Source organism: Dromiciops gliroides, chromosome 2 (genome assembly GCF_019393635.1).
Source record: "Dromiciops gliroides isolate mDroGli1 chromosome 2, mDroGli1.pri, whole genome shotgun sequence".
NCBI lineage: Eukaryota > Metazoa > Chordata > Mammalia > Microbiotheria > Microbiotheriidae > Dromiciops > Dromiciops gliroides.
In genome coordinates, this window is record NC_057862.1 from 476,222,965 (window position 1) to 476,235,408 (window position 12,444).

The following is a 12,444-nucleotide window of genomic DNA, read 5'->3' on the forward strand; positions in this document are numbered from 1 at the left end:
GATAATAGCATCAATGGACATTTATAAACCTCTTAGCATTTTTTTTTCATTTTAATTCCATTCCATTCAACAAGCATTTAAGTGCCTACTATATTCCTGGCACTGTGCTAGGTGCTGTGCTGGGTGGGTGAAGGGAGATCAGAAAAATGAGATAATAATGCTAATAACAAAAATTGGTATTTAATCCCTCTTAGCATTCATTATGTCATTTAAATTCCATTCTATGCAAGGAACAAATTTTAGAGGGCAGCTGGGGCAAACAATAGAGCACTGACCCTGGAGTCAGGAGGACCTGAATTCAAATCCAACCTTAGGCATTTGACACTTCCTAGCTGTGTGACCCTGGGCAAGTCACTTAACCCTGATTGTCTTGCCCCACTACCAAAAAATATCAAGTTCTAGGTACTGTACTATGCTAGGGAATAGAGAAGATGGGGAGTTGATTGGAGTGAGGTGATCTCCAAAGTTGCTCCCAACATTCAACTTTTACTTGATGGTTTCTCATAGGATAGAGTCCCTGTATGTAAACTCCTTAAGAGACACCTGTCTTTTCTAATTGATGCCCACTGAAGTCCATTCATTCCTCTCTCACCAGGCTTAAATCCAGACTTTTCCATTATGCCCCAGAAATCTCTTCAGCCTGGAAGTACTCACCACCTCTGCAGCTTTTCCCTCTGAATGCATGACTCCATTGAAGGAGGGTTCCCAAGTCAGCTCTCTCATTTCTTACAAGGCTACACTCTGGATTTCTCTATCATGCCCTCCATCATGACTTTATGATGCTTACCTTCCTTCTCCTCCTTTAGCTTCCTTTTATGTGTTATCTCTCCCCATTAGAGTGCAATCCCTTGAGGGCAGGGACTTTTTCTTCTTACTTATACCAGCTAGAGTGCCTAGCACATAGTAAGTACTTAGTAAATGCTTGTTGAATGACTGATTTGTTTATTTTAGTAACAGCTTTTTTGAATGATGTCTTCTCTCAATATATCAAATAAATACTGAATGAGAACACAGGTGGATTAATTGCCTAAACCAGACGTGTCAAACACTGGCTGCTTGCTGCATGTGTCCCACAGAACTCCTAAGTGCAGTAAACCAAATTAAAATGTAATTGGGAATTATTTAACTAGTTTATATAACAAAATTAGTATATTAATTTATATAATTAAATTAGTTTCATTAGTTTAATTAAACAAAACATGATAAAATGTAGATAATGTTAGTATATGACTTTCCAAATCAATGTATGGCCCAGAGGGATCTATTATGTATCATTTAGTGGCCCAGCCTCTTATTGAATTTTACACCACTGAGCTAAACCATTCTGGTTGATTGTACATCAGAATTAGCCTCCTTAAAATGGAGGCCCTACAAATTTCATCAGATCAGAATTTAGGGATGGAAGGGACCTTAGAGATCGATTAGTTAAATTCTTTCATATTACTGCATAGAAAACCAAGTCCCAAAGAGGATAAGTGACTTATTCACAGTCACAGAGCTATTTAATGACATATCCATCCATGACTATTATTTTGGTGTATTTCTACTGTGTCACACTGCTGTACTTGTTCAGTCCATTGTCTTTGGAGGAAGAGGAGTCATCTTCACAGTGGTGGCTTCACAGGTAAATATTGGGATAGGCTGATGGTGACATTACTGAAATGATGAATTATTATATCCTCATTTCTGTAGCATTTTCCAGGTTACTAGATTAGATTCTTCTCATAATAACCCTGTGAGGAAGGCAGGATAAATACCACTGTCCCCATTCTACAGATGGAGCTTTAAGAGAGAGAAGTGCCTTGCTAGAGGCAGAATGAAGATCTGAGTTCAATCTAAGTATCCTGATTTCAAACCCTGTGTTCCTTCTACTATATCACAAGCCTACAGTACTAAGCTTTGGAAAGATAGAGAAGAAGGGAAACATCCCTAATTAGTACATGAATTGTTCAGAATCACCGGGTAATAAAATGTTCATATGAAACACATCTCAATGGAAACAAGAATAGTTCTCATGGATACAAAGGTTCATTCGGTAGCCCTAAGGGCTACTATCTATACAAGCCACTAGGTGGCACTCTAAGTGTCTAAGTGAACTCTGCCAGCTCACATCCAACTAGGCATACACAAAAAATACTTAGCAGTCCCAACTTCTCCAAAGTATTTCTTCCCCTCTTAGTGTTTTCTGTGCTCCCATCTAGGGTTATGGGTATTATAATATAAATTCATAAATCTTTTGGTCTACATTCACCAATAATCTAGATCCCAGTCTCTCTCCCTTCCTCAACATATCCCCAAAGAACTCAATCAGAATATTGGCTATAATGCATTTATAATTAAAATGAAAATCAAGCGTAACAATAAATTGAAGTGGCAGAATGCAACCATTCCTGAATTTCCACTCCTGAAACTGAATTTCAGATTCTCTTTTTCTCTCTGGGAAAGTCACTTAACCAATGTCTGTCTCAGTTTCCTCTTCTTTAATGGGGTTAATAAAAGAACTTACATTGCAGGAATGTTGTAATATTTGTAAAGACTTTTTGCAATCTTTAAATCTCTATATAAATGCTAGTTATTTGTTGTTGTTATTATTACTAACTACTTTATTCTCATAGAGAAAAGGAGTATATGGGTTAGGGAAGGTCATTCAGATGCACCCAAAGGTCGCTGTAGGGAAACACCTGAAGGCCATTGTAGAAATGTATTATCAAACATTCTCATCTTCAGAGACAATGAGAGATTATCTCTCAGCTCCCCAATTCCTTGGTAGGGCCAGTGGCTATCATTAGTACCATCACCTGGCCAACAGTCAGGTGAAACTCATTATCTGATATTTCAACTGCTGGTACTGAGAAAATCTCACTGGGCTACCTGGACAGCTCAGATTCCTCCTATTGCTTCTACAAATATGGGGTGGACTCAGTCAGAAACCTAAAGGTAGGTCATCTTCTCCATAATCCTATGGGCTGACCCTGGGGTCCACCCTCTACCTCACCCCTTGGAATTCTCATGTAGATATATGGCTACAGCTTCTCCCAGTGTTGTAGCCATCTACTGGGAGTATCAGTTGTTAAGAAAGATCAGACCCCAGAAGAAAGAACTGTATCTCTATTTAAATGTCCCATCAAAGCACTCAACTCTACTCAACCATGAAAATTGTCTTTTATGGTGGCCCCAAAACCCTCTCACTTCTATCTCTATTTTTTTGCTGTCTAAAGATCTAGAAAATTTTAATTACAGGGGGTAGGGGAGGGGGAGAGATTAACAAGTACCTCATATTTAGTGAGAGGCTACTGCATCAAGTGTGATCTTATAAGTGCCATGTGTTTAGAAGGAGGTAGACACTCTTACTGTGGTGACTTCTGATAACTTTGCTTATAAAATTTAGGCTGATCTTATTCTCCTCTGATGCCTATTGATGCCACCACTTTCCTTTTCTCCATCAGCCTTCACAGTCATAATGGGAAGGATCATCAATTGCACATCATCTTCTATTCCCCTTTCACTGCTGGAAGCAGGGATGATCATTTAGTCAGGTATCCTCTCAGTCTCTCAGGTTTGATACCTCAGGGTCATTCTTAACTTCTCTCTCTCCTCACTTTGCAATCCAACCATTTACAAAGTCCTATAGATTTTGCCTCTACAGCATCCTTTGAACCCAACTTCTATTTTTATCATGTAGCTGGCCATCACTCAGGTTCACAGACTCTTCACTTCTCATCTGTATCATTGTAAAAGGCTTTTAATTGGTCTCCCTGACTTCAGTCTCTCTCCTCTCCAATTTATCCACCACACAGATGTTAAAATAACCTTACAAGAGGAGCAGTCCTGACCATACCACTCCCCTGATTAATAACCTTTGCTGGCTCCCTACTGACTATAGGATAAAATATAAACTCCTTAGCCTAGCATTTAACAGACTCCATATTCTGGCTCAAAACTATCTTTACAGCTTTATTATACACACAATATTGTGGTGGATAAAAGATGAAGTGACTAAGGAAATAAAGGTTTGATCTCTTGAGCATATTGATTTATTAAGTAATGCATGGCAATTTACTAACAAATTGGGACTAGAGCTCCTCAGTTTAGGCCTGAACATCAACAACAGGGGGAGACAGACTTTTATACATTAGAACAATTAATCAAATAAGGTCAATTTTTTTTTTAGTGAGGTAACTGGGGTTAAGTGACTTGCCCAGGGTCACACAGCTAGTAAGTGTTAAGTGTCTGAGGCCGGATTTGAACTCAGGTACTCCTGACTCCAGGGCCGGTGCTCTATCCACTGTGCCACCTAGCTGCCCCAAGGTCAATTATTTTAAAGGGAACAATACACCATTAGGTGATCTGATTTGTAATTGAAGGAAAGATAAGGGATTTTACAAGGTGGGAGAAAGAGATTGAAGAGATATAGTTCCCTGAATTAAGACAAAAAAGGCATCCCACTTTCCACAAGTGTCTGTAAACAATCAAAAGAACATGGAAACAATAATTGATTAATCAATATGGAGTCAGTTTTTAGGTAAGATATGTTGCTTGGGATGTATAATTGTGAAAAAACTCCTTGCATCAATATTTTGATCTGACTGGCTTTCTGGTCAGCATAACCCAGGTCCTTAGTTAAGGATCTCTAAGCAGCATGTAGAGGTGGTCCAGCTTTCCAGCCAGGTGGGTCTGGGTTCAAACAATGCAATAAAGTTTTCTCCCAATTTCCACAATTGAATATATATAGTATCTTCTGGAGTCATGGTTGGTTATTGTGTTAGTCACAGTTCTTTTAAATCTTTCGAAGTTGTTTCTTTATAAGGTTATTATATATAGGGTGGGCCAAAAGTCACAATGTTTTAATAACTTTTTGAAAATTATTTTTTCTAATTTTTGCATGTATGAAATTTTATTTTTCACACATAATGTAAATTCATTTACTATATGTAATATATTATTCTACCTTATAAATTAAAAACAAAAAATAAAGGAATTATTAAGTATTGAAACCCCTTTGTGACTTGTGGGCCATCCTGTACATTGTTTTCTAGGTTATGATTTTTCTACTCTGCATCAGTTCATATAGGTCTTCCAAGGTTTCTCTGAAACCATTTAAGACTTCAATCATTTGGGCTCTTTCTAAGAACAGGGAGATGTGTTGAGGTGGTTCAATAGTCTAGAGAGGAAAATATAAGATATTTGAAGCAATAATAACTGGCATTTATGTGATGTTTTGTGTTTTACAAAGCATTTTGCCTCCATTATCTCATTTTATACTTTACAATTCCATTTTATGGAAATTCAGAGATGTTCCATGACTTGTTGAATGCCAAACATACATTCGTTTCTGCATGTAGGGTTGTTGAGGTGTTAGAAGTTTTATTGATGTACACACACACACACACACACACACACACACACACATTAAAGGCAAGATTATGGTCCAAGGCAATACAGGAGAATGATCTTAAGTGTTTTCCTCTGTTCTTCCTTGGATCCACTTCCATGCCAAGCCAAAGAGTATTTTGGAAGAGAAATAGCCATCATACCGCAGTTCCTCATAGTTCTTATGGGGTGTTGGGGAATCATAGATGTTATAAAATATATTTTTGGGATCCAGGATCAGCATAGATAAATCAGAATTGCAAACTCGAATCTTAGGGTCTTAGATCAAGGAGATAGATCCTATGGGAGCTGGAGGTAGAGTTATAAAGGTTGATTAAATCCCTCTGGGTCCTTATTAGCTAAATGGCTATTTTCTGTTCCAAAACAGCTTAGCCCTTGAAGGCTAAGACTCTGGGAGCTAAAAGACTTCCTCTTTCATCTGGAAAGAAAGCAGATGAAGTGTGTTTGCTTGTTTTTCTCCAAGACTGATGACTAGGGGGTGAGACAGGGAAATTGTGACAAGTAAAACTATATGTGGTTGCCCTATTTCTGTCCCAAGTGTAGGGAAAATTAGCTAGGGTTTATCATATATTTGTTACTTAGAAATTCGAAGCTACTGCACCAGTTTTGCAGCATTAAGCAATTATTAAAGTATATTAAATATTAGTAAAGAGAGCTCACATGGCTCTGAAAGATAGGAAAGTCTAGCTAGGAAATAGAAGAGAGAGAAGAAAGAAAATGGGAAACCATAGAGGACTGCATCTGCTCTCATCAAACTTCTGGGTCAAAAAGAATGAGTGTCTGTGCAAGCTTGTTGTGGGCAAGAGCAGAATCTGCCCATATACATTGTTCAAAGCTACTTGGCTAGCATCACTCAAATCTATTGGTTCACTGGATTTGAGGGTGGTTCAGCACAGTCATGCTGAGGTCAGAGCCCAGAGTTTCTGGCAGAAACAAGGCTTTTAGGTAGGTGAGGTAACTTCCTGATTCTGGGCTGACCTTAAGAAAGGTCAGCCTGGCTCTCTCAGCGGGGGCCCCTAGGAGTCCCAAACCCCCTATTATTAATAATTTTCTCACAATCCGCTCTCTGCTTTGTTAAGAAACAGGGTTTCCTTAAATGAAGCAATGCATATGATAAAATACTTATAAAGGAGTTCTATGATGGCTAACAATATAAGGGGAATGAAAAGAGAGAAAAGAAAGTGAGTAATGCATTGACAAAAACTAAAGGGGGCAGTCCCCTTTAGGAGGTGGATATTACAAATAGTATATGTAATAGGAAAATGGCCATTTAAGTCTTTGAAAGTCTTATCTTAGATGATTCTTGGGATGTCATCTGGGTGTAACTCTGGATTCTGGCTCTGTATTCTGGGCATGGTCTCAGGTATAGTTATAGAAAAGTCTCTCAGGTGTTGATGGAATTTGGAATCGGGTACCCAGAGAACACTGGGGATTGCCTGGTTCTCCATGCTGCTGGAAGGTTTCCTACAAAATTGATCTTAATACAACTTTAAATAGCTTTGCCAATAACCAAATCAAACAATGAGAGCTTTCAAAAATATGTCTAAAGAAATTCAGAATCTTTTAGAGATTTTATATTTTCTGGTTGTTACACATGAAACAGATATAATAAAAACAAAAATGGAAACATTTAAAAAACTTAATATTATGATATACCCTCTTATTGAAATATTTTCTAAAACTTAATATTACTACATACCCCCCTTTGGGGAATAAATTGAGAAGATGTAATGTAAAAATTGTCAGATTAATTTGTTGTAATAACTTCTAACAAAAGTGGATGTCTCCTTAAGTTACTTGCAAAAGACTCCATAAGTTATACTGGTATACCCTTCTTTAATACAGGACTAAGACAATTGGGATATTAATTAAGAAAAGAATTTATATCCTGGTTTCATCACTTTTTGCATCATCTAATTATCCTCATGCCATTATGAGAAATTAAAGAATCTAATATAACTGGTAACAGATGTCAAGCCAAATTCAATATCATGTTTATCATGACACCTGAGATAATTATGGTGTTGCCATAAGAGAATAGAGAAGTGTAAAGAATTAATCATGATTTAGAAGCCCCAGCACACGTTCCAGACGGGGCTTAGGCACCGGGCCTCTATGCTGGTGCAGTGCTTCACCCACCTCGTGCTGATGCCTATGTGGGCCTGGCCAAATTATAATGATGGGAAGCCAGGTGACCTTTGGCGTGCGGAAGCTGGGAGGCTTGCCATTCTATAAACATCTGTTAATTCTGTCAGTTAGGACTGCCAGCCAATTAGCTTTGCATTGTGTGTCTGTCTGCCTTGTTTCCTGGGAGCCTGGGGGTTGCTGGTAAGGAGAAGGGAGGAGATTTGCCATTCTGGACACAGCCGTATATTCTGCTGAGTCCCGGGCAGTGGTGTGATTCAGGTCGTATTATTCTCCTTCCCCCATTCCCTTTTTTCCCTTTTCCCTTAATTCTACTAATCTTGTGTTTTTAAGTTCATTCTTGTTAATAAACCCTGTTCTCTTTTTGAAAGATACTGTTCATCTCCTTCCTTGCCCCAATATTGACGCGAGCCACCTAACTAACACTCCCCAATTAAAATTTGGCCCCTAAATAAGTAAGGGAAATGAATGTTGCCAAACTTTGTGGCTCTGCAGAAAGCCAATGCACTATATTGAGGGGAAACTGAGTCAGACTTAATCAGATGCATATGATTAAGACGTCCATGGCATCAGGCATGTAGGAGGGGAAAATTAAACCAAGAGAATCCAACCTCAGTCCTTGCCAATGGCCGTTTTCTCAGCCTTTCCCAAGGCAGTGTAGTACCTGGACTTCATGAGTGTCACCCATCCAAGACAGTTCAATACCTGCTCTTGTATGTATTTCCCTCATGAATGGCTGGCATCTTGGCTGCTCTGATCTGATAAAGGCAATTAATGTCTCAAATGGTAAGTTCCCATAATCCAAGGCTAAAATGGACTTAACTAATGAGAATATTGATGAAAGCAAAAAATGTGAATTTGCTTTATGACTCAGGATATAATATAAAATAATTCCAAATAATAACTACAAATCAACATCACATAGAAAATAGATGACAAATATAAATGACTGATATTATTCATAATTCATTATTACATAATTTCCATCAATGCATTAATAAGTATAATTACATTACCTTGAGAATCAATGTAAGCTGCCCATGAATCCCTTTATATATATATATATGTATATATATATATATATACATATATATATTTAAGCTTAGTAAAAATAATACTTATAGAATTAATTTACACTTGCCATGGCAATCAGTTTACCAAGGAAATACTTCATAGAATTTGATCAAATAATCAGTTGGAAAAATAAACAATTTAGAATATTGGAGAATAATATTTCCAGAATTAATATTGTACTATGAAATCAAGAACATTTTGCATTGGTTCAAAAATAATAGAAAGATAGATGAATAGAACAAAATACACATGGAAGAATAAAAGTCAATGAAATTCAATGGCCTAGTAATTAAAAAAAAAAGTAAAACATACTGTGAAAACTGGAAAAGTCTAAATGAATATGAACTTAATATTAATGAGAATATTGCAAAATATAAGTCTGATTACATCTTTGTGAAAAATCAGAACATATTCTAATACAATTTAAAACACAATCTTAAAAGAATGGAAATCTCTATGAAAATAAACCCATACCATTAATTTCAAAATATAGATGTAATAGCATAAAAAAGAAACCTTTATGTAACATTTGAATTGACATTATTTCTCTGAATGAATCTAGGACATTTTTGATTTTGATATCTAAAATCCCCAAATCTCATATTAATATCTTGTTGTCTAATTCTACATTTCTGTAAAATATGTCACCGTTTATGGTATTAGAAACTGGTTTTTGAAATATGATAATTGTCTTGTACACTTTTATTTGGGCTAAGTTTCTCTTGTTTTTCTTAACCCCTTTATTTTCTCTGTTGGTCCTTTCAAAATACAAATGCTTTATAAGGTTATTAATTAAAGGCAAAAGCAGATTAACAAAATGATTATAAACAAAATGAACATTTCTGGACTTTAAACAGTCAGTGGTAGAATTACAGCATGGCCCAGCTGCAGCAGTTGGGGCTGAGGCTGGCAGGGTTGGGGCAATGGCAGTGGCTGCAGCAGGTGGCTCTGGTAACTGTGCAGAAGCAGGAAATGCAGGTAGAGAAGTCAGCATATGTGTAAGCTCAGGACCAGAGGGGGGTGGATTCCATCTCTTGACTGCCCTGGTGGGAGAATCAAGGGGCATGGCCATGGAGGGAGCAGGAGGTGGGGCTAGGGAAAGGGGAAATGAGGTCACAGCAGAAAGAGCTGTGGTCCCTAGAGGAGGAGGAGGAGCGGGGGGCTGAGCTATTGTCCCCATGTGCTGCTGGGGGGAGCATTCAAACAGGGCAATTTAGCCAAATGGCTGAGGACTTGGCAGCAATATGGAAATTGATTCTGCCCCCTGAGGGATTTTCTAAATTCACCAGTTATCATCTGTCTGAACTCCTTTTGCCTAGTTCTATAGACCCACATTGTGTGTACCCATCTATTGCAGTAATAACAAAATCTTCCCAAATATATCAATTGAGTTGCAGCAAACTAATTTGATTCTTATAAAAATTTTGAGAGATAAAAATATTACAATATGATTACCCTTTTTTAATAGAAGAAAAACTCAAAGAGGATAAGTCACTTGCCCCAGGTCACAGAATTAGATAGAATTCAAATCCAGGTTTTCTGAATTCAATTTCAATGTTCTTACAATTACTCTGGGTTGTAGATACAATTCCACAGAAAATCAGGCTATTGACCAAACTTGGACCTTACATTTTTTTTTCTCTCCCTTCCTTCACCTCCCAAAATCTTCTCAATAAATCAGTCAGTCAACAGTATCTATAAAATTATCAGAATATGCAGAACACAATATGCAAATATTAAGAAAGGCATTTACAATCCATAAGATCAGGTTAGTATAAACAAGCAACCCCTAAAATATACATAATATTATTTTACACACAGGGATGCTTTTTTCTTGAGAAATGCTTATTGGATCAACAATGATTTTGATGAATGATGAGGGTACTCTTTATAAATAAATCTATTTTAAATTCTGCTTGCCATTTTTGATTAATGCCTTTACCTCAGCTAAAGGAGTCAACAGCAGGAGGAGGGAATAACCATGCTTTTGGCCTCCAAGGGCTTTGATGTAGCAATGAAGTTGTACAAGAGAAAAAAAAATGTATTATAATTTACAAGCGGAGATTTTAAACTTGAGATCCAAGGGAAGTGTGGATAGATTTCAGGGGGTTCGTCAACCTTGATGGAAAAAAGTCCTTATTTCAGTAAAACTGATTTACTTTGTAATCCTATTCTTTTATTTTATGCACTTATAAATATTCCAAGAAAAGTTCCATAGACTTCAGTAGACTGCTAATGTAGTGCATAATACAAAAGAAGTATCTGGTTATCTATTTTAAAGTTTTTTTGCACGGGATGAATAGGGCAAGGGGAAGAGAGGAGTTCCTCTTTTCTTTTTTTTTCTTTTTTATTTTTTTAAAGTGAGGCAATTGGGGTTAAGTGACTTGCCCAGGGTCACACAGCTATTAAGTGTTAAGTGCCTAAGGCCGGATTTGAACCCAGGTACTCCTGAATCCAGGGCAGGTGCTCTAGCTACTGTGCCACCTAGCTGCCCTGAGTTCCTCTTTTCTTAAAATAATTTGTATCAATTCAATGAGATTCTATTGGAGATTTTTTCTATCCATACAAGTTCCTTTTCTCCACTTTTTCATTTTATTGTCATTTTATATCATCTTTGTTTTCCAATATATCCCTAACAATAAAGATTCATACTTTGATGTTTAAAATCTAAATTGTGGTCACGTTAAATTAGAAGCTTCAGCACCAGTCTTTGGGCATTACACATTTATTAAAGCATACAGGTATTCACATGGAGTTCAGAAAGTTAAGAAAAGGTCTATCTAGCCTAGAGTTCCATCCTGGTTGGGTTCTTCCTCAAGTCCTCCTCCACAAGCCTGCTTTAATCAGGAACTCTCCAGCAAGCTGATTGTGGAAGCTTTTTATAGGTCTGGAACAGAGGCGGTCCTTATACACTGCTTCAAGCTGATTGGTTGGTGTCATCCAAATCCATTGCTTTTGAAGGTGTTCTCAAGTTGAGTTCACAGTCTAGCTTCTGAGAACAATACCTTCTTAAGGGCTAGCCAGATGTGATTACAATCCAGTTAACTTGAAATAGGCTAATCAGCAGTCAATCACTCTCACTTGATTCAATCAGTCTAGATTAATCTCCAGGTGGGTCCTTGAGTATCTGCTAAATCCCATTATTTCATCACAATCCCTTATTATAAAGAATAAAAAAACAAATAAAGACCAAGTAAACTTACACATTAACTATGTTTGACATTACAGTCTTCTAAAAGATTACAGATTTATCTGTGAGGTGCCTCAGAGTCCATTCCCCTCATTTTAGAAGTGAAGAAAATGAGACCCATAAGGGGAAAGTGATTTGCTCAGGGTCACAGAATTATTAAGTGTCAGATGTGGAATTTGAATCAAGTCGCCCTGATTCTAGAGGCAGTGATTTTATTTACCTTACCGGTTTTTCTCCCCAACTTCTGCACAGAAGAAATGAAGGTAAATTCTCATATTACTTCTAGAGAGCCAGCCCTGATCATTATGACAGTAATTTGATTTTGATTTTGATTTTTTGTGTATTTTCTTGTTCTTTCCATTTACATTGTTGTTGCCACTGTGTATAACATTTTCCTGGTTCTTTTGACTTCATTTTTTAAAAGTTCATTTACACATTCCCATATTTCTCTGTAATCTTCATATTCATCATTTATTATTGCCAAATAATATTTTGCTAAATACATGTAGTACAGTTTGCTTTTTTGTTGTTCAGTCATTTCCGTTGTGTCCAACTCTTTTATGACCCCATGTGGGTTTTCTTGGGAAAGATACTGGAGTGGTTTGCCATTTTCTTCTCCAGATCATTTTATAGATAAGTTAACA